The sequence below is a fragment of the Sinocyclocheilus rhinocerous genome, unplaced genomic scaffold (genome assembly GCF_001515625.1).
Source record: "Sinocyclocheilus rhinocerous isolate Xijiao unplaced genomic scaffold, SAMN03320098_v1.1 scaffold61, whole genome shotgun sequence".
Taxonomy (NCBI): Eukaryota; Metazoa; Chordata; class Actinopteri; order Cypriniformes; family Cyprinidae; genus Sinocyclocheilus; species Sinocyclocheilus rhinocerous.
The window spans coordinates 104,898-127,988 of record NW_015640445.1 but is presented as its reverse complement, the minus strand read 5'-3'; the positions used below and the strand labels follow the sequence as shown (position 1 = coordinate 127,988).

The 23,091-nt window shown below is 38.8% G+C and overlaps 1 protein-coding gene across 2 annotated transcripts in view; it reads left to right on the top strand.

The window, feature by feature from the left end:
- The window catches only part of LOC107752726 (mitochondrial 2-oxodicarboxylate carrier), a 106,044-nt gene that overhangs the window by 817 nt on the left and 82,136 nt on the right, over nt 1-23,091 (top strand). The window lies entirely within an intron of this gene.

Genomic DNA, 23,091 nt, shown 5'->3' with positions numbered 1-23,091 from the left:
AATCGTTCCCTCAGAGTTCAAGACGCTTCTCTTTAGGGCTATGTGTAATAGACCCCTGACTAAATGAAAATGTTTATTTAGCTCATCCGTGTTATGCTTACATGATAGGTTTACGCTAAAATACCATCTAACGTTACGTGTCTATAAGAACCATAAGAGTGATTGAGTCATGTGTGGACTCACCGACAGGACGTCTTTAAAAGGCAACGCTAGAGAGACGCGAAGCAACAGCCAAGACGCCCATGTGATACATATATACAGAGACCAACAATTGTTTTATTAAGCGTTTTATGTAACACATACTGCAGGCGGAACGGAAGTCTGCACTCTGCACATTTGTAAAAAAGCATGATGCCAAATGCTTTCCAAAGGTTTCATTATGCATTTTGAGCTCGTCAAAATGTATTGGCGTAGAAATAGGAAAATCAACTCATGAAGAGTTCTTTAACGAGAAAGAACTGGTGTAGTGGCGCTTGACTGTATTTTTTTGTGTCATTACAGACAGTCAGTCTGTGTTGGATCAAAATCTTTTTTGTTTGAGGTTCTATTGCTTATATGATGTCTACCTTTCATAAAGGCTATTTTAAGAGTGACAATGAAGGATTTTGAACTTTAGGTTCCACATTAAGAAATAAATGAAAGCATGCCCTTTTCACTTGGTGTTAAATTTTAACATCCTTTGAACTTTGCATCATATTTAGCAGTAATTTGGGACTTTTCTTTCTTTCTTTCTTTCTTTCTTCAATAGAATAACCCAGATTTATTAGCTTGCACCCCCTGCACTTGTCATATTCCCCCCAGCAGCCTGTTAACGAGGCTGGGTAGAGTGAAATGTTAATTTATGTATGACCTGGTCACAGGGATTGGATCAGGTCTGTGCTTGGCTTCTCTCAGGTTTGGACTGACTCTCCAAAACTGCTTTTTTCCCCCCTCTTAAGGGCACAAGAGTTAATGTCACTGCAGTGCATTTTATATATCCTACCAGGACTCGTTTCACAGCCTTTCCATTCAGGGATATACAAAGAAAATGGGGCATGTGTTAAAGGCTGAAACCAGGGAGAGTTTAAGCTGTGCCTAATAATAACCGAGTAAATCATATGAGGGTGAGTTTTTGAATCTACCACAAGGGGGAAGCATTGTACTTGGCATTGGTGGTAGTCACAGAGCATTTTTTTTCAAGCTCTTTGGAAATGTAGCAGATGTGACTATCATCCTGTGACAGTCCATCTTTTGCAAGAAAAGCTTAATGCACCAGAATTATTTGAAAAATATATAATGTAATTAATTTGACTCAAAACTTAAAAAACAAACCATAAAAAAATCCATTCTATCCTTCGAGCACTACCTCTTTCAGGAGTAAATTAAGTAATTTTTAAGCTTTATAAACACACTAATATTTACTGACAGGCTTTTTATTTAGGAAATATTCCATCTATATGGAACTTTGAGGTGATTCATACGACGATATACAGTGCACAGTGCAATCCAGCATTAATTGTGAAAAATGGGCCTGTATTAGTTCGGCCGGATATTGCAAACTTTGCATTTGTCCAATTATGTAAAAAATTCTCTTTCATAAGTGTTCTTAATGGGAACTTATTTTCTTTTCATCATTTATCCTAGTTTTATCCAGACGGTCCGGAAGAACGGTCAGATGTTACCTTAAGTGTTTTTGGTATTGATTTCCTTTCCCTGCCCCTGTTATACAGAGTAATTTGGTAAGATTTACACAAAAATGTTTTAGTTATGATTAGTTTCTGTGTAAACGTATCCGCCGACCGCAAATGGAGTGTGACGGGAAAAGACAGACAGCCTAAGTATAATTGAACTCAGTCCACCCCTCCACAGCAGACCCTCACTTAAAACACACTCAGACCTCTCCTGTTTTAACTGGTGCATAAGTGTGAAATTAAGTTTAGGAGCATCAGACAAATAAATTTGCAAAACCTAAACTGAGAAGAAGAAAAGAGTAAAACGAGATCAAATAAATACAAGTAAGTAGCAAGTAGGAGAAAAAAATGTACATTAGATTTCAGCCACAAAGACCGTTTCCTCTCCGGGCCACAACTGGCTGCTACAATCAGAGCCGAATTAGGCCTAATATTTATTTCCAGAAACAATTGTACATGCCTCAGCAGGGCAATGATTGGACATGTTGTGGACAGATGTTTAGATGAGCTCATGTTTGAAGTCATGTTGATTTTGGAGAGTTCTTCTCTGAGCCTCCCAATCGCCTTCTTATACACCCACTTCTGTGTCGTTTTTAGACTTTTGTCTTTTTGTCCCTGGACGCATTAAGTGATTCTATATATGAACAAATGATATAATCAGAGTTCTAATGATATTTATGTAATTCTGCAATCATTCGGTATCAGATGAGAAAACTCGAGTGTGTTTGTAGTGCCCTCGTCGACGTGTAGAAAACCGTTCTCGAAATGGGGCAAAAACGCAATTAAACCATAATAAACATTACAAAAACAAACAGAGGAGATTTATTGACTGCTACGACTAATTACCGCTGGAGGAAATGTGCAGGATCATAATGTCACAAGAAATCAGTTGACTGCAACCAGGCATGAAGTATAATGGTAACATATGCAGCAAGGAGCATAGACTCTCCAAACAGATCATATACCTCCCACAGGTACCTGCAGTTGATGGAAGCAACTCTTAAAAGAGCAAACACCTCTCAAATGGGCGCAATATGCATTTGTTTACACCACGAATGGTTTATTTTCTTCTGGTGATAAAACAAAACTCCTCTGAGTCCCATACGCCTACAAGAACTACTGTTGAACTACTGTTTGCATGAGCCGGACATGGATTGTCGCTGTTGTGTCAGCTGTTTGTCAAAACTGGGCCTTGAAGGGATGGAGTTTAGTCTGCCTGGGTAATGTACGAGCCAGCCAGGGGCCGCTGACGTTATCTTAATGGTATGATTTATGGAGGTCGCACGCTGAACTGAGCACAGGAGCTGCGACAGATGGGGACATGCGTGGGAGACGTTTCTACTGTAGACGGTTCGCTCAAACACACATAAGCACGCACACACTCATCCATCACGCATGCTGTGTTGCTGTAAGCAATGAGGATAATTGCGGTGTTATGGTAAGAGTAGCGTGATTATGATTGTTTGACAAGGGAGGCTATGTCTGGGCTAGTGCTCGCGCTTATTTTCCGGGGGAAATTATTAAAATGAGGGCCTTTGGAGCGGACTGAAAGGAACTGGCTACAATAAATACAATATGCTCTATCGCCTGATCACGATGGTGATCTAATCAACGATGTTAATGTTAACCACATTAATTTTTGATAAAACATACTCTCTCAGTGTTTGAATGACGTTTATGCCATTGGCGAAAATTCACGTCAAGCAAATTAGCTCATTTTGAAATGCATTGAAGTGAATTTTCTCTTAAGAAATCTTGGCGTATCTAACGCGAGGGTAAACTCTGGCTTTAAAGTCATCATGAAATCAAAGTTGACCCTGTTTACTTGTGTTGTGAAGAAAAAGGATTTTTGTTCATAGTTTTTCATTAAATAGCAACTCCTTGACTCTGAAACGACTTTCCTTTTAGATGAAGCCACATAGGAACTATTATTAATTAATGCGGCCTTTCTAAAATCTTGCCATTAGTTAATGACGTAATTGAATGCCTGTAAATCTAATAAAGTTTACAGCTGAATTGCAAATAATGATAAGAATTAAAATGAGTGTTTCCATTGAGATACATCAAGATCCTCTCAAGGGTGAACTTGACCTTCAGCCTTCATGTCTTTGATCAAATAAATTCCTCAAAGTGTTTGAGGAGGGGAATGGTTCTCCACAATCTAGTGCAAACTTGTGTCCAGGTTCATTTTGGTACGTAATACCCATGTTGAATAAAATCCAAGTTCAGCATTTGCTGTGTCATTGTTCAATTCTTCACACCTTTTACACAGTCTCTCATATAAAGAAAAAATCAGGTGGACATAACATGAAAACAAACTTTGATTGAAGGAAAAAAAGAGTCACTATGTCAGAGATTTCAGAGATCTGCCATCATACTAGCCGAATACACTGTATTACATACAGTACCGTAATACAGCACATGGCAGCAATAACATAGCTGGAAAGGAAACCGGCTAACAAGCTATGCTTAATTGAGCACTTAGTCTAAGTAGTCAAGGGCCATAGTTTGAATGACCCTGTAGGAAAATGAAACTGTACGGTAGATGCTACACTGGGTGTGCATGAATTTGCGTGTAAGCGTTCCCTTTTTCTTGGACTGCTGTCCAGTTGGCTGTTGTCTGACCTTGTAATTAGCGCAGAATGCTGATATGTCTTTTGGCTGGAGAAGAGCTTTTGATGGAGTGATCACAACATTGCATTGATCATAAAGTCTCGTATGAACGTATTCCCATAAAGCTCTGTCTAAAAATAACCTTCCAAGGAGCTCTCTCTTAGCTCTTTAAATGCACTTTAATTTTGTAATTGTTTCTCAATCCGCCATGCTGTAATTTGCAATGACTTAACTGTGGTGGAAGACTTGTGTTTTGCTCTGTTTGAGAGACAAATCATTGTCCCGTTTTGGCTTTATATTGTCTGGAAACTTTGGGTGAATCTCTGCCCAGAGTTACAGTTCTGCTGTCGGCCTGGTTTCTCATGTGAAGAAGAAGCAAATATCTCGGAGGACTTTTGGTCAAATACTAACGTCATAGATGAATCCAAGTCCAAAAGTAATGTATACATCTTTTAACTGAATCTAATCTGAGACGCTAAATTGTAGAGAATTACAAACCTAGTGATTTTTTTCAGTAGAAAAGCTTGAATTATAAATAAACATAATAAGTACTGTCAAAAACAACAACAGTCAAAAATGATGTAGGGAGAGATTTCTTGATTGAGCATGTCGATGTTTATGTGACTTTTTAGGTTTATATGCATACATGTGCTAAATATTATTGTCAATGCATTCTTTAATAACAGAAGAAATTAAATTTATAAATGCTGTTCTATTGAACAATTCTGTTCATTAAATGTAGCCTTGGTGATCATGTCACATCTTTCAAAAACATTTAAAAAATACCTTACAGACAATGTTCAAAGCAATTGCAGAAATTACTAAGCAAAGCGAAGATAGTTCTGACTAAATGTCTGACAAAATTTGTTTGCAGATGCCATTTAGGTTAATATATTTTAATGTAATGCAATGACGACATTTTTAAGTAAATATTTAATTTAGTATGCAAATATTTTTTAAGGGCCATCATTGATTTTATGTATGTGTTTCTCCCTCAGCATGTTTAGAGAACCATGCGACTGCAGGCTTTTTTAGGTAGTCAGAGCACAGCTCTGCAGCAGCGAGACAGCCTCTTCAGCTGGGTTAACTGACTCAAGATGAGCGGTGCGTGGGCAAGAGCTGAAATCATAATGTGATTTGTTGTGCTTGGGAGCCAATTTGAGTCTTTTTGGGAAGGTTCCCTGCCCGGTCGCCCGCTTGTGCGCTTTGCGAGGAGACCTTAATTAGAGAAGCTCAAATTTATAGACACTTTTGATTATAGCTGATCTTGAGTTGTAAAAGGATGACATTGCCTAGGAGGGGGACATTGTCAAGGGCGGCCGCACAATTTGATAATGAGAACCAAAGCTTAGGAGAAAAGCTTGTTTTGAATTTGTTTACACGTTTATTATCCTTTCAAAAGGAGCGCTTCATCCAATAAAATCAAGACAGACACAGATGTCACAATCAAGAGGCAATAAGAAGGGATGGGGGGAGAAATGAAGCGGTTTCCATTATGTTTGAAATAAGGGCAATTATACAATGGAATAAAGATATAAAAAATGATGTTGGGTCATGGAAAAGTGCCCTAGTTTTACGTCTTGAATTCCTGTTCACTCATGTTACCGAGTGGCACAGGATGGGCGCTGGCAAGAAAGTGGGAGGGGATTATTGCACAATTTGATGCTGACTGGTTTATAAATTAGTTTTGAATGATTGACAGGATCTTAATTTAACAGAAGATGTGGCCAGAGAAGCTTTTTAGGACTGAATAATTAAATAAAAAATTAAAACGGTGCCGCAAGGGTTGTTTCAGATTGATCTGATCCATGATTAAATCCTCACTTTGATTGGGTTCTTTTTTTTCCAGCCTGGGAAAAAGGCTGCATCCTAACCGGATAACATGTCCACTAAAATTTTTGGTCAGCCTCTAAATCTTAAACTGTCTTAATGTTATAATAATCACTTCACTCTTCTGACTCGACTCCCCCTGTTTCCTCTCATAATGGGGTTGTTTTAGTCAACCGTCTTGCTTGCAGTTGCCACACTCTTTGATAGGTGGCAGTAGAGAGCTATTTTGCAGTTTCACTTCCTCTCTTTCCTTCTCTCCAGCCTTTATAAATCTTTCACCAAGCGATGACGTTCCATGTGGAGGTTTAGGCTGAAAATTGAAAGCTTTTTATAGTAATAGAGAAAATAGAGAATTTATTTAGTTATAATTATGTAGGAGAATCATATGGAACGGGTGATGGTATAACTTTTGATCTAGAAGCTTTTTGCATCACATAGGTCATTTTTCCGTCCAATCCAATGGACTGATTTCTGTTATGAATTTTCCGTCACCTCACAAAAATGAAACACAACTACATGTTCTTCTTCTGAAGGTTTTAGCCTCATCCAAAATGGGTCTCAGGACTTCAAATTCGCTCTGGACTTAATATGATGTGATCAAAATAGCACTGATTTCATTTCCCACAAGAGCAATGGCTACTAGCCAGTGGCTTTGCTAACATTCCAAAAACACTCAAATCTCTCATTTGCCCATCACTGTCTAACGCTAGGGCAAAACACCATGGCAGGTGGTACTGCTCATCCTTACCACAGTCCAACATAGCTGGCCAGCACATTCTATTCCAGGCGCTGAAGTCCTGAGAACATGTTCATACCAACGTCAATATCTCTAGATGTTTGGTAGAGGAATAAGTGAGATCAGAAGCAAAGGGAAAAGGCATCTTTATCCTCGAGCAGTGTCTCGTACAGAATGAGACGTGCATGCAGAAATCAGTGGTGCAGAGAGAAGACCACACATTCTGAGGGATCCTAGGGGCTCTCTGCTCGTTTTGAAGTGCAGTATGGTGGAAAGGTTAAGCTATCAGTCTGCTGACTGTGGCAGCGTTGGGGCGGCAGAAGCCTCTGATGAGAGATGACAGATGCTTTCCCCAGATAAAACTTCCCGGAAGGACACAACGACTGCTTTGTCGTCTCTGCAGATGAGACTCAGAAGGTTGTTGATTTTAATCATATATGCATATGAAAAAACAAGGAGAAATGTAGTCTTTTAGTTGTTTTTGTGTTCTGTATGTTCGTGGTCGTTTATTTGTAGATACAGTGGCCTCTAAGTGTTTGCACATGTCACACTTAAATATGGCATGCGTTTGACAAAATATTAAACCACACCATACATGTCAGTTTATTCATTTTAATCAGTATTTTAAAAAATATATATTTGTAAAAGGTTTTTTTTTTTTTAAATATACAAATATCATGAGTTAATTAATTCATAAATATAATTTATGGTTTTGAGTAGTCATTATTAGGTTTAGATTAGTCACACCACATTACATTTTAAAATATCATAAAAAATATTATTTTCTAAGAAATGTTGTTATAATAACAATAAAGAGTAGTTATGCCAAACTACTCAGGTTTTTCTTTAATAAAATATTATATTATTATAATACAATTTTAGGTTGTACTTTATTTTGCAGTGTGTGCCTGAGAAAATACTGGTCATAAGGTAGGGGTAGGGTTAAGTTTAGGGGTAGGTTTAGGGTTAGTACCTTGTTATTATATTACCTAGTTATTGTAATTACTATAACAAGTACATAGTATGTACATGAGGAACAGGACTATAAAATAAAGTGCTACCAATTTCATCATGTAACATTGTATAACCCTCACAGCCCCCCCAAAAAAGAAAAATTAATTTAGAAATTAAAAACTTTATTATTATTATTATATAAAGACAAAAATAGCTGTCTGGTCATTGGTGTAAAAAAAAAAGGAAATGTTCTGAGTAAAAGTTTAGGTTTACTCGTGGCACTTGATATTTTGTTATCCAATGCAAAAAAAATGTATACATTAAGTGTGGCTTAAATGTCCAAGTACATTATGTGGCTGTTGTATAATTAGATTAAAAGGATACATTTTAAACTTATAGTTGCAATTTTATGCTTCAGTCTACTTAATCGCATGAGCAGCTTATTATAGAGATGCTCTCATCATAGTTTTGTGGCGTGTAATACTCACAATCTGATGGCTCAGCAGGTGTTTGTTAGTATGAGGGTAGAAGCAGAGCTGATGAGATGGGAGATATATCTCCTCCATGAGCACTTGTTTCTTCCCAGAAGCCCATTGCCGCCCATGTAGAAAGGAATCTAGTATGGCTCTGGTGTCAGGCTCTGTCATGCATAGCCAGGCTCTGGGGTGGTTTTGAAAACGGCCCTTTCCGCCTCAGTCGGCTGAATAGATGGAGCCCAAGGGGCACTTTTTCCACAGCCACCAATTTATCAGCTCATATCCAGACCAATACGGCCTGTCGTTGCCTGCGCATTCCCTGTTTGTCCCTCTCAATGTTTATAAATGGCAGTGAGTGAATGGCAATGCCTGGCGTAGAGGAAATGTCTCACTGTGATTATGTGCAGGTCGCTGCCGTTTTTGTGGGTCTGTTTGTGTTTTGATTGCTTGGGGAAATGTTTTGTTTGGTAATTTTTTTTCCAACCCACCCACTCTCAGATTTAATTACATTTATGATATGTACTTTAAGTGTCCTTAAAAAAAAAAAACCCATGACTAACACTACTCTGTCAAAATTATGAAAAATATGTAATGTAATCCACACTAACATTATTACTTTATATTTTTTTCCAAAATGGCTGGACAGAGGGCTACAATAATTGCCCCGGGGGCAATTAGGTAGAATGGCTGCGGGAGCGGCAAAGTCATTTTGTAAGCCAAACATCCTGGTGCTGGGCTGCAGAATTCAGCCAGCTTGCGGGAAGCTGTTTGTAGGGAAGTGGATCAGGGTTTGTTTTCTTTCTCGGAGAACTCTGCCAGATGAGCAGCACCTGAATTTCAGCGCCCTTCTTTCCTTCTTTTCTCTTGCATCTTCATGTGACCAAAACAATAATAAAAATGGGAAAACCATGTCTAATTTTAATCTCAATCCCCCAAATTATTCTATGGTAAAATAAAATAACATTATAAAACAAATAGTTCTGGTTCTAAAATCTGAATAAACCATATTTAAGGCATTATTTGGTGCAACAGTCGGGTTCTGGAAATAAATTCACACAAAGCACTGTGCGATGTGATGGAGTCTGTCTCCCTATGGTCTCAAAATGCTATATTTCTATATACCAGAATATTTTACAATAAACCTAAAATACGTCTGTTTTCACAGAAACTGCAGTTTTCTGCCAAAATTAAAGGTAAAAGGATAAACGTTTGCAAGTGAGGAAATTAAGACATCATTATTATTTTACTACTGTAATGTAAAGTAATTATTATACTTATGAAATATTCATTTTTCATTTACATTTACAATAGTATTACAATAGTAATCACTGCCTTAGGGATGATGATAATAATATCAATAATAATATAAAGTATTATTATTATTATTATTATTATTAGATTGAATGGCTTTCTAAAACACCAGTGTGAATGTGATGTGGACTGAGTACTTTAAAATGTACAATATTTTCTTCCAGTGTTACTTGGCAACAGTAAAACAAATTAATTTAATTTGATTAATTATTAATAATTACATTAAGTCAGAAAATAGTCATTTTTTTAGCCTGCCAGCACTGTAAAATCACTGTAATCCACAGCCTAAAGTGCAGGCTTATTGCTTTATAATAATGACACCGAGTAAATGTAAGAGTGGAAAATTTGATAAATGAATGAAATTAGCGATGCTGAAGATCTCATAAAAAAAGAATGCATGTGCAGTAACCGTAAGCGCAATTCATCGTTGTGGAATCCCTCTCAAGAGTTGGAAAACTTGACTGTTTAGACAGAAAGCAGGCAAAAATGTAATTTGTTGTATCCCAACCCCCTGTTAGGTCACACACCTGATATAAAACGGGCCAGCTTTAGCAGTCTGAATATGTCTACGCTTTATAAACCAGAAGCTGAGCAGCTCATAAGTGATATCCATCATCACAGGGGCTGAGCTGAAAGACCTACCTTTGAAAATGGAAAAAATAGAGTGGTGTGGGAAAAATGAGAGTGTAATGAGCATTTTGCATGTGGGTAAATCAAACGTTATGCTGTCCGAGGCACTGAGCTGCCTCAATGGAAGACGCAGTCCATTTATTAATCATGCTAGAGGACCATATTATTTTCCTTAACTTCACTATTTCAGGTTGCGCTAATCTGAGCATGCTGAGAAGATCAAGTAAAAGAACAAGGCTCATAATTGACCTCACAGATGAATGAAAATTATTTTTGGCTCTGACCCAGGAATCACTAATGAGCAAAACAGCAAATTACATCATTCTGATTTTGTGAGAGAATTAACTTGTTTAGAATAACCCTCCACTGACACCTTGGCAAGGAATCTCACTTTTGCATAAAACTGCCATTTTTTCCCTACTTAGTGTGGTATGTTTAATGTGGAATAAAGGTACTTTAAGAAGGGCATGAAAAATGAACAGCACTGTCATTTTGTTTGGTTCTCTTGCATTTTTGTTTAGTTTTTTACGTTTGGGGGAGGAGCAATGGTGTATTTGTCACTCTTGAGTTAGCGCAGTCTCTTTTGGCCGAGACGACTGAGGTTTGCCATCGCTCCCCTAAAAACAACAAGACACTCCTGCCAAGCTTCCTAGTTAATTAGCGAAGCATTTCACACGCTGCATAACATCAAAAAGGAAATGGAAAAGTGACAAATTTGAAGAGTTTGGCAGCGTGTGAGAGTCAGAACGACATTTTCCAAGCTGTCCTGTTACCTTTAACTTAATAGATTCTACACTTTTTGTACTCAGAACATTTCAGAGCAATATATTTCCATCAGAAATATTTAGCCAATTTTATTTCATTTATGAGCTCTTCCCCAAATTGACTGTGAAAGCTGAGACAAGAACAAAAGAAACGTCAAATTGAAGTTTAATGTACCCATGGAATGAAGTCTGCATAAGTTGATTTTTTTTCTAAGCAATGCTTAGGTTGGATTGCATTTGTTTTATGCTAAATTTAAATTGTTCTGGCTAAAAATGAGTTTCTGACTCCTTAAGTGATAATTAGTTTATTCATTTTAACTCCTTTTTTTAATTAGGCGATAACAAGTACGTTCATGTTGTGCTATTGTATGTTTTGCAACGATACTTGTTTTAATACTTGCTTCCAACCAAATAGTCCCTAAGCTCTTCGCTTCTTTCTGAAAAATTAACAAGAACTGTCCTATAAAACAGAATGTTAAAAAAGAACTACTGATCCCTTTATTTCATGTCTTACTTTTATAGGTTGGTAGGCGTCCATATCCATGTAATGATGACTGCCAAATGTTACTAGAAAAAAATAGCAATGCTTTATTTCCCAGCTCTCTCAGCATTTTCAAAAATGTCAATCAGAGAATTCTACAAATTGAAATGGCAGCTCAAACCTTCATAAAGCATGATTGACATCCATCACACCTGTTCTTAACCTGATCATATCGTCATCCAAATCCTTCCCTCCTGCAAAAGACTGCTCCATCCTCACCCAACTCCCTCATAAGCCTGGGCAAACTGTCACCACATCAGCCGCAACAGTCTGGGGAGTTGAACTTGACTGGAACATATGTCTTCAATTTTAATAGCCCTTCATTCCCTCAGATGGTCTGGAGGGGGGAAGGTTGCCTGAGAAGCTGCGTTTCATGTAAGAATAATTTGTGTTAAGTAGCTGGGCGATCTGTTTGTTACGCTAGAGCTGACAGTTTGTTTATGTTTCTTGAGGAGTATGATGGATGGGGCAGGAGTTGATGCTAATTAGGCTAAATTGTTGCTAAGAATGCAGTAGGCCTGCACCACACTGCGTAGGCCAGCTCCCATTGTTCCTGTCTCTTCGCACTCAAGACGTAATTGAATGGAGCTTGCAGCCATTCATCATTGTAGCGAGAGGCAGGAACAGGAAGTCAGAGTCTGAGGGACTAAGGACAGGGAGGGCTGGGGGACAGACTGGCTGGGCATGAGTGACGGTGATGGGGCATGTCACAGCGACTTCTCTCGAAGCAATCTCTTTTCAATCTCTATTGAGAAACACACTCAAAGGGTGTGTTCCCAGAACCTGGTGAGCTGCCTACATAGCCAGCTACTTTGTATGGCAGCATCCTAACAGAGATGGAAACTAAGTGGGGTATTTTTAACTCTACATACCGCATGGATAAATGATTTATATTCAATTGTTTTAACTTTTTTTCAATTAGTAGTTTTTGGTAATGAGTGAATTATAAGTCCATTTCTTTCTGGTTCTTTCTTTTACATTTTACGTTCTGGTTCTTTTACATTTCTTTTTCACTGAGCTTGTCGCAATGCATTCTGGGATTGCATTCTTTTGGAAGGATACATTTAATTTTGCTATAGAACTTGGTGAAGGCAAGGCAGCATCTTTTGTTTGGAAAAATTTGTTTGGAAAAGCCTTTGCGATGGGAGTGTTCCTGTGATGCCTTCAATTTCTCACTTAATGATTTTGAAAGAGAGCTGAAGTGTAATAGACTATAAATTGAATGTATACAAAGCGAGTGAGCAGTTGGAAGAGGAATATTTGCGTTAATAATGCTAATACATAATGCTAGGGCTCTAGAAATTAGATTTACTGAATCCATAATCATATTGTTTTACAAAGAATGGTGGTGTCAACTTCAAAGGCACCTGATTTTTTGACCTTCTTGCATGATATAATGTCAGACACTGTATCACTTCCTCTGTACCACTTCCCTCTGTACCTATACTTCCATATATCCTGTTCCTTAATTTCACCCATACATTGCCAATGGCACCTTCTCAATGTTCACCTTAATTTGTTTTCTCCCCTTTCCCCCTGCATTTATTTACTTTGGTCTGCCCTTTTTCTTGAATCAGGAAAGTGAGGAAATTACTTTTTCAAATCTGTAGACCCGTGGACCACAACCCAGCAGGCCAAGACCCCCAATCACCCACCCCATCCACACGTGCCCCTGACAGCCATGCTAATGACCTCCATTCAGATTGGCGTGCCTCTCACTGTAAGGGTGTTATAGGGTCACTTCCGCCTTACTGTAACGTTATGCTAAACGAAGACATGTGAGGACCACAGTCAGAACCCCCAGCCTCATGTCAGCTCTGTGTTATGTTGAAAATGGACAGAACCTGGCACCAGTCAACACCCTTGACCTTCTAAGCCCGATCGCCCTAGAGAAAGATGGAGAAAGCATTGTTTACACTGCCCCCACAAATGTTTGTGTAGAAACGCATGTGTTTTCAATTAACCTCAAACACGTACATTCACCATACGGCAATGTCATCTGCAAACAACAGCGTTATGACAGAGTGGAGGGGATGGGTTGGCTCATGACAGAGAGCAGACCATGTTTAAAATGGGTTAGACTTCAGAGAGGTACACTTAAATTGTTCTGGATGACTGTTACTTAACTAGCCCCTAGCTAGCATGGAATGGTTCAGCATTGTCTCTAGTCATGAGCTAAACAAACAATGTCCTTTCAACAGTGCTCCAATAGACTGATTATGTTTGAGAATGTAAGACAACTTCTTGACATATGAGAGGTCTCTCAAATCTACAAAAAACCTAATGAAAAAGGTCCTTGCATCTAGCAAATATGCTCTGACACATTGATGTTTTCTTGTGTGCAATGCCAGTTTGATTGGACTAGAGTTGCCAGCTTCCGCAAAAGAAATCAAGGGACACTCTCAGTTTCTTTTAGGGGAAATGGGGGACTCTTTCCATTTCTTTGTACTACATAAGCCATTTGAGATTTAAATCTGATGAATACTACAAGCAAAAGTATATAAAGTAAACAAATAGAAGTTAGCTAGCAGTTAGCAACCACCTTTGTCTGTCCTTAATACTACTTACCCATGTTAGCGCTCTCACACCACTCATCAAATACTGTTAAAATAATGACCATGACCAAGCTTTTTCGGCAAGCACAAATGCTTTCAGCCTGAGCAGTTTTTTGTGACCTTGCTAGCAACTTTGGGTAATGACTGAAAGTCACATTATCATATAATCCATCCATCCATCAAGTTATGTATAAAATATTTTGTATGGCATATTTCTGTGGGCTTTAAAGCTGCTTATACATGTTAGGTTGTAGGTTATGGTCTGGATGGGGGAGGTCAGAAGAAGGAAGTGAGTGTGTTTGGATGGGCAAGAGTGAAACCTGAGCATGATTGAGTTAAGGAAAGGAGAAGAAACCCTCCGGCTCAGAGTCGGATGTTGTGTGTATACATAGGAGTCTTGTCATGCTACCCTTTAAGCAAGGGAGACTGCCTTACAAATTGCAATGGGACTTTTTTTTGCCAGAGGTAGTTTTGCGTTCCTTGCAGTGCACATAAGGAGGTCGTGTGAGTGTATGTGTGTGGCAGCAGGCAGACGTACCTGTACATCCTCATTTTGTATGAACACTGACAATGCAAATGCACTCAGATGTTTGCATCTGCTTTTTAAAGCTGTTCTTGATCCAAGATCACACAAGACCACATAAACAAATTATGATCCTTCATTTTGTTCCCAATTATCAGCACTCTCTTGTGAATGATGCAGAGCACAAATAATGAAGAATCGATTCAATTAACTAATCAAATTCTCAGCCTCCGCAAAAGGCCTTCCTTTTCTTGTTTTCCTTGTGCTTTTTTTTAAACTAGGAATTTGTTCTTGCTGCTTGCTCCACCGTTCTTTGTCTTTGATTTGGTACAGCGTGTGAGGTGCTTTTTAAACTGTGGGAAAAAAATGTCCCGAGCGGAGTGGAGGCGCCGCTCAGCGCTGCAGCAACGCTAAGCAAAAGCAGATGTTATAAAGTTTACAGAAATCAGAACATTATTTTCCTGTTTCCATCGCATTCTTCTAAACACTTAGTGAACAAGCTTTGAAGTCACCCAAGAAATCTAGTCTGCGGGAGGAATGATAGCATCTCGTAGGGAAACAGTGTGAGGGAGGGGCAGAGGCGTCTCTCCTCCAGCGCTGCTCTGTCAGAACCAGTTTTGCACTGATGCGGACAGAGCCATTCAAGGCCATGGCAGACGCCACCCCCTGCACACGCCAGCACCACTGTGGTCCTCAACTTGGACGGTTGTGTGGGTGGGTCCATGTATCCAAGAAAGATCAGATAAATCCAGAATCTCTCAAAGGCACACCACAGGAAGTGAGCGCAAGGGTTCAATCCTTAATCCCAGAGTTGAATAATTTGTAAGGTCAAACCCTCGACTCCTTGACCAACAGAACAGGGAACTCTTAGCCTGTATTTCAGTGAAGCAAGGCGCTTGAAGTGTCTCTAACCTGAAGCGGCCTGTTGGCCTCTGCCCTATTGTTTCAAAGAAATTGTTTCAAATTCCATGTGCACTTGTTTTTGATTTAGCAAGGCAAATCACTCTTATTACCTTGAATTAGGAGGAAAGGAGAAAAACAAGTGTGTTTTCCTGTTTCGACTCTGTGGGTTGAGCTCTGGGTCAGCTCAGCGCTTGTAACATAGTGATTTGTTGTGGCATGGGAGTGGGACAGATGGTCATGTGTTTCTGATGGCTAAGAAAGAGATCTCAGTGTCACTATTGCTTCCTTCAATCAGGATGCCTTCAAACCTCATCATAACATATACATGGATGTTGTTTGTGATCTTAATTCAGCCCTCCCAAACCCTACATGAATTGCATTAAGTCTTTTCCCCCTTCTTTTCCCCTTTTCTATGTTTATTGTGAGCCTCTGTTTGTGTTTGGATAAGGGGCTGGTACAGGCCCAAAGCGAGGTGAGCTGTTTCTCTGTCTTCTTTGTGTATCTTTTGTGGTCAATGTTAACGTTTAGGTGAATTCTTTCTTTTGAGGGATGGCATCTGTGCCCAAGGATGTTTTGCTCATGTTTCCTTAAATTTTCTTTCCTCAAAAAGTCAGAACCTTTCTCAACGAAACAAGACCTACTGTAGTATAAAACCCCACAAGAGCTGTCATGGAAGCTTTCATTACAATTAGAAATGTCTTTTTTTTTTTTAAGTAAACGTGAGTGGTAATGCTGGGCATTTTGGGTGGTTTTCATGGTGTTGCCAAATTGTTTCTAGGCTTTTCTGGCTGTGTGCAAGGTTACTTACCTCTTGAAATTCACGTAGCTCACTCCTGTGCCTCTATGACAACCATTCCTGTTCCTGCACTTGAGTTCCAACCCTGCTCCAACGCACCTTGCTATTCCTGAAGACCTTGATGAGCCGGTTCAGGTGTGTTTGATTAGGGTTGGAAATAAACTCTGCAGGATGGTAAATCTCCAGGAGCTACCCCTCCTCTAATGATGTTCCGGTGTCATATATGGCTCAGGGCTGCGTTTCATTTCCATTGCATTTACATTTATTCATTTAGCAGACACTTTTATCCAAAGTGACTTACCATTGAGGAATACAACAAGCGATTAATCATAAAGAGGCAAATAAACACAGGAAGTGTTCGTAATAAAAGGTCTCAGACATTGTTCAGATGAGTACAAGCTAGACAGGGAGGTATTTAAGGAAAGAGAAAGCAAAGTTTTTTTTATATATTTTTTTTATATTATGATTCAGTCAAATATTGACGAAAGAGATAATTTTTTAGGTGTCACTGAATTGTATTAATCGTAAGGGATTCATAATTCTAGATGGGGTGGGAAGATCATTCCACCAGCCAGGAACGGTGAACAAAAATGTTCTGGAAAGTGATTTTGTGCCTTTGTGTGATGGTACCACAAGGCATCGCTCACTTGTAGATCTCAGGCTTCTGGAGGGGATGTAGATTCGTAAGAGTGCGTGGAAGTTGGAGGGTGCTGAGGCCGTGGCTGTTCTATACGCAAGCATCAATGTCTTGAACTTGATGCGAGCTGCAACCGGTAGCCAGTGCAGGGAGATAAAGAGAAGTGTAATGTGGGCCCTTTTGGGCTTGCTGAAAACCAGTCGTGCCGCTGCATTCTGAATCATTTGTAGAGGTTTGACTGTGCATGATGGAAGTCCAGCCAGAAGAGCATTGCAGTTGTCCAGCCTAGAAATGACAAGGGCCTGGACAAGAAGTTGTGCAGCATGCTCCATTAGGAAGGGCTTGATCTTTCTGATGTTGTGCAGTGCAAACATGCATGAACGAGTGGTTTTTGCAGTGTGGTCTTTGAAAGTCAGCAGGTCATCAAAGATTACACCAAGATTTCTGACCGAACTTGATAGGGTAGTTGTTAATGAACATAGCTGCATGGGGAAATCATGCTGTAGAGTCAGTGTGGCAGGGAAGACGAAAGCTCAGTCTTTGCCAGGTTGAGCTGTAGGTGATGTTCTTTCATTCATGCCGAGATGTCTGCCAGGCAGCCTGAGATCCGTGCAGCTACCATTGGATCATCTGGTTAAAATAAAAGATAGAGCTGTGTGTCATCAGCATAGCAATGGTAGGACAAACCATGTGCCTGTATGATGGGTCCCAGTGATATAGTGTATATGGAGAAGAGAAGGGCTCCAAGAACTGATCCCTGAAGAACCCCAGTGACCAGTTGATGTGCTTTGGAAACCTCCCCTCCCCAGGTTACATTGAAAGACCTACCTGTAATATAGGACTTAAACCAGCGAAGTGGAATCCCTGTGATGCCCATTGATGAGAGGGTGGTCAGAAGAATCTGATGATTCACAGTATCAAAGCATCTCAAAAGCATTGTGAGCTAAGTTAATTGTAGAGACCATTGGTGGCAATGGTTCTACGATCTAATTAGGCTTACGATGCTTTTGGGGGAATGCAGCCCAGATGCCTTTCTCAATCAAGTGTATGTTTTTTTTTTCACTCATTTTATTTACCAGGTAAAAAAACTTAAGTATGAATACTTAAAAATGTAATGGCACACCCTTTAGTAAAAGCACATCAATTCTTGTCTATAGCACCAACATTGCAGGACTAGTTCTGTGCCAAAGTTGAATACTTGAGCTTAAATTGTTTTTTAAATCGCAACTTAAAGTATGTGCAATACTAATTGCAATGGTTGCCTTAGGAAACACCACGAATTAGTGCTGTAAGTCATTAGCGGAGAGCTCAGGGGTTCCTTGAGTGTGAGTTAATGTCCAAGTCTCGGAAGGCCCCTGGAAAGGAATGACGTTGAGGAAAGAGGCCTGCAGGCATTTCTGCAGCAGAGAGCTTCTCCTTATGTGTTTAGATTGCTTCTCCACGCGCATCGGCCTGTTATCATTGGCTGGGCGGCTGGTGATGCTGCTCCACTGGAAAGGCTCTGGTGTGAATTTTACTGTAGGACAGGGAACACAGATCATAAAAGCTGCCTGAGTTTGAGTCGTGAGCCCAGACAGACCTACGTAGCTCTTACCTTCACTTCCCACCATCTGCTCAAGGGCCCACACACTGGAATGGAATCGGAGTGTGTGAATGGAAGACCAGAAAGAGCCAAAGCGAGAGAACCTGGGTGAGAGAAGGATAATCTTACCTCACACATGCTGGCACAGGGCTGTATTTTGACAGTAAGTGCCATAAAAAGCAAAAGCAAAAAAAAAAAACAATGCTTTTCCCTACTGGTGGCTCATGACATCATGAGCCAAATATGTTTTGAGCAAAATCCATTTATTGCCCAGTGTAAACGGTCAGTGGGAGAATCACGGGGGAAGATAAAACAACAGCCTGTCTTTACTCTTTAATGGCAGCACTGCTCATTGCCTCCCCTCGCGCCATGGCATTAGGGCTCCAGATGCATCGGCCACCCTGCAAGCTCATCCATCTCTCAGCTTTTTCCGTAGCTCCCTTCTTTCCCATCCCATCTTTTTTCCAGCATGCCAGACCTGCAGCAATGCTGCCAGGCTGAACAACAGAGGTCCAAAGAAGATGGACTTTCCTGTCCACTTTCCCAACATCAACCCTCCCCTGGACTGTGAGAGCATCCATGGTGCCGGTCAAACCCAGGAGGGGTCAGGACCCTGACGTGACCGAGGGTCTGGGGTCAGCCTGAGCATAGGGGGTCAGCTGGAGGAAGAGGCTTCTGCTGCCCGCTGACTTTGGGTGTGAAGGAGCAAAAAAAAAAGGAGTGAAAGATGGCCCAGGAGAGCCTGAGCCAAGCCATGAAAGTTTAAACAAATACAAGAAGGAGAGAAAATTACCTTGGTGGTCTTGCACACTTCCCACAGCTGATGTTTTGTTTTTTGACAGGCCTTATTTTGAGAATAAGAGGTGAGCCAGAGACAGTACTCTTCACTGCTAGTGTGGGGCGTAATTAGTTATGCTGGTTCTGCTCAGAGACACCATTAGTAACAACAACAACAACAACAATAACAATAATGATAAACAGGTTTTTAAATAAAGCCTTTTACTATTAAATTGCATGTGGGAATGTGCTGGAAAAGCATGTTGCAAGGGTTTTTTTCTTCTTTTGTGAGAGTGTGTATATTGGGCACATACTATTTATCTCAGGGAGAATGTTTATATGTATGTTTAACCACAGAGGATGATACAAATGTAGCTCTCCGTGGCTTCTTTGTTTCATAAAAGACGCTTAGAAAAGCGGGGATTAAAGTCCAAAACCTGACTTGAAATAACCTAAGAAATCAATCAGGACTAAAGCTGTTTCATAAACGACAATTTAAGTTCACGCAATCTCACTAATTCGGCCCAAGTTCAAGATAATTTGATGTGCACGCTTATTCTTAAGCAACCCTTAATGTCGATCATGGATCAAATCGATTCACCATGGCAAACAGTGAATATTTGTGCTGTTTAATGCATTTGAGACCTTGTGTTTTCCTCAGTGCATAACTGACACGTCACAGGTATGTTTTTCACATATAAATGTTAGAAAGTCATGCAAATATATATATTTTACTGTCAGGAGTGGGCGAGGCTTCGCGAGTGAAGGAGCGCTGCTGCGCGCATGCGTGCTAAATATAATAGCACAATAATTCTGACTAAAATGTACATTCTGATAAAATATTTGTTGTTGGACATTAAATGTGACACGTAGAATTTTAATCCTACATGTACGTGTATTTTAATGATAGCAACTGTAAATCAAATTTAAGCTGGGTAATACAGCCCTAATTACTAGCTCAAATGAGTTAAATGTGTATTCTTCTTATCACTTAAAATGTAGTCTGATTTCTATTATTTATTTTAATTTTTAATTCATTGATTTTAACTTTTAATTTAGTGTTTTTAATGCTTTAAAGAGCAATTTTGGATTGTAATGTTTTAATGTTCTACTAATAACCATAAAAGTTACAGTTGTCATACCCGAGAGAAAGGCTGCATGGCTAGAAACTGCTGATCAACTGAATGCGCAAGTAGCAACCGTGTTAAAATGTTTTTATTTATCTTAAAAAAAAGGTCATTACATTTTGAGCACAATACATTAAATACAGTTGGTTGTAGCCTATATTTTTATATATTTGATTATTTAAGTTGCATCTTCTTTATACTTTTATTTTTGGACTAATAATAAAGTCAATTAATTGTATGTGAGAAAGTAATTGCAGTGGTGATATCAATGCGTTCCTATTGGTCAGTGTTAGAGGAACTCGGCTTAGCCTGACAGTTAGCCTTCTCCGGACCAGGTTAGTTTACCAGCATAAGTTGCCACAGTTACTGAGCTTGAGCTATGGTAATTTTGCTTTCGGAAACCAAATCAAGTGACAATAAGTCAGACTAACTGAAATAAGCCTGGCTTATTTGGTAAACTAGTTTTATGAAACAGCCCCCTGGTCTCCATAGCTTTGAAATTAAAACAAAATGTGAACTAACAAAACAAGGCAAGTCTCCTCTGCAGGTTATCAAAGCAAAGACAACTGTGTTTTATTCTGGACACACTGAGTTTTTTTGTCTTGTTCATGTAGGCAGAATAACTATTGTCTGCTTTAACTTTATTTAATTTTTTTATTTAATTTTTTATTTTTTTCCTGCATTTTTATGTGACATATGACATGAGTCATTTATCTTTTGCAAACAAAAGAAAATGCTTGACACAATTATTTATATTACCTGTTTCAAACTCAGGCCAATTATGGTAACTAAATTATTAATATTTTAATTTATTTAATTATGTGAGGTATGCAAATTAATATGGTTTTACTGTATGCTGTATGTTTGTAGTTTAGATAGAAGATAGACTTAAGGCAATGTGGTACTGTCAATAGTCTAATTTACATATAGTGTATTTATTTTTGTCACTTACCCATAAATAACACCGTAAATGATTTGAGAAATTGTTTGTGTGACCTTAGTAACCACCAGATAAACTCCCTCTGGGTTCAGGCAAGTTAATTTATGTCTTTATCAAACCGAGGTGAGTCACATGAAGAAATCAGCTGTCATCTTAGACTAAGAAATTATTTGAGCAGAAAATTAGTTTATTAGATTCCAGTGGCCTGTGTTGTATGTTTTTGGGGGACACTGCTGGGCTGAAGTCGAGGTGTTTCTTACACGAGTCCCTGTGGAAGCGATGATATGTATGCTTTAAATCTGCTCCGTTTATCTGTGGAGTGGAGGATGGAAGAATAACACATCATGCACTTTGTTCACCCCAGCCTGCAGTAAAAAAATAAGAATTACACAGTCAGAGACAGTTTAACTTATGGCCGTAAATAACTGTTTTACAGAAGACACTGCTCGGAGCGGTATAAAGCCGTCACGGATGGCACTCTCTCAGGCTTAACATGTTTGCAGACGAGACGTGACTAAAGATACACACCCACAGATGATCTGTGCAGATAGGGTCAGAGGTTTGCTAATGCTTAACCACACATACAGTAAATGAAAGAAAAAACACAAGGATCTGCATGCAATCTTTTTTTTTATTATTGAAGTGAACTAATATTTAATAATCAGCAGGTCTACTGCTTTGTTTATTCATCTGTATGTTAATAGTGTTGTACAAATTTTCTTCCGCTTTCTAATGTTTAATTACTTTGGCGAAGACTGCTTCCAATATTAAGAGTTCATTAATGATCATACAACTAAAAGCTTGCTCAGTGAGTGTTCTTTTCTAAAGCTCAATATATATCAAATACAGTATATTTTTTAAAACCTTTAGAAAATTCAATTATTAAATTATTTAGAATATTTTGATATAGAAACCACTTTTATAAATATTTCTGCATTCATTAATTCACTGAAAAAAAAGATACTACTTTTTTTTTAAGGTAAGTGGTTGCAAACAATTTATTTTAGCTACATTATATACATACAAAAAACGTTTAAAGTTAGTCAGCAAAATTTGTTTTTTTAAATGTAGCTAAAATAAATTGATTGCAACCACTTACCTTAAAAATATTTTGTAAATTCAATGAAAATTTTTTTTCAGTGTTTTTATTAATATTATGAATAGTATTTATAACATATGCATGAAAAAATATATGCCTGCTTTTAGATTTTAAATAATAAGGACCACTAACCACTGACCACTAATAAGGGGTCAGATTTGTCATGTTAAATATTTTTAAAACACATAGTCTGCATAACACTGGGCACAAACAACTTCACAAGGTGCTTAAATTGTTAGTTTTGTTTAAACTTACATTTTTAGAAATGTCAAGAAATTAGGCATAAGCATTTAGATCAAATTCTTTTTGGTATCATGACTCATATGTATTGAGTTAGGTGTGTAAAACTTTTGACTGTTTCAAAACAGTTTTAATGTGTAACATTTTGTGTGACAGTGCTAAATGACACTTATTCCACCACTGAAAAAGGCTAATATGTCTCAGGCCAAGCATAGTAACAGGTTCAATGCTGTATTAGCCCAGAAATTCGGATGGTTGTGGTATTCGACTACAGTCTTTTGAAGCAGAGAAAGAAGGTTTGTTTCCAGGCTGTGGCAGCGTCCCCTCCCATACCACAGGGGGGTAATAATCACTTAACCCAAATCAGAGGCAATCAGACCATGGGCC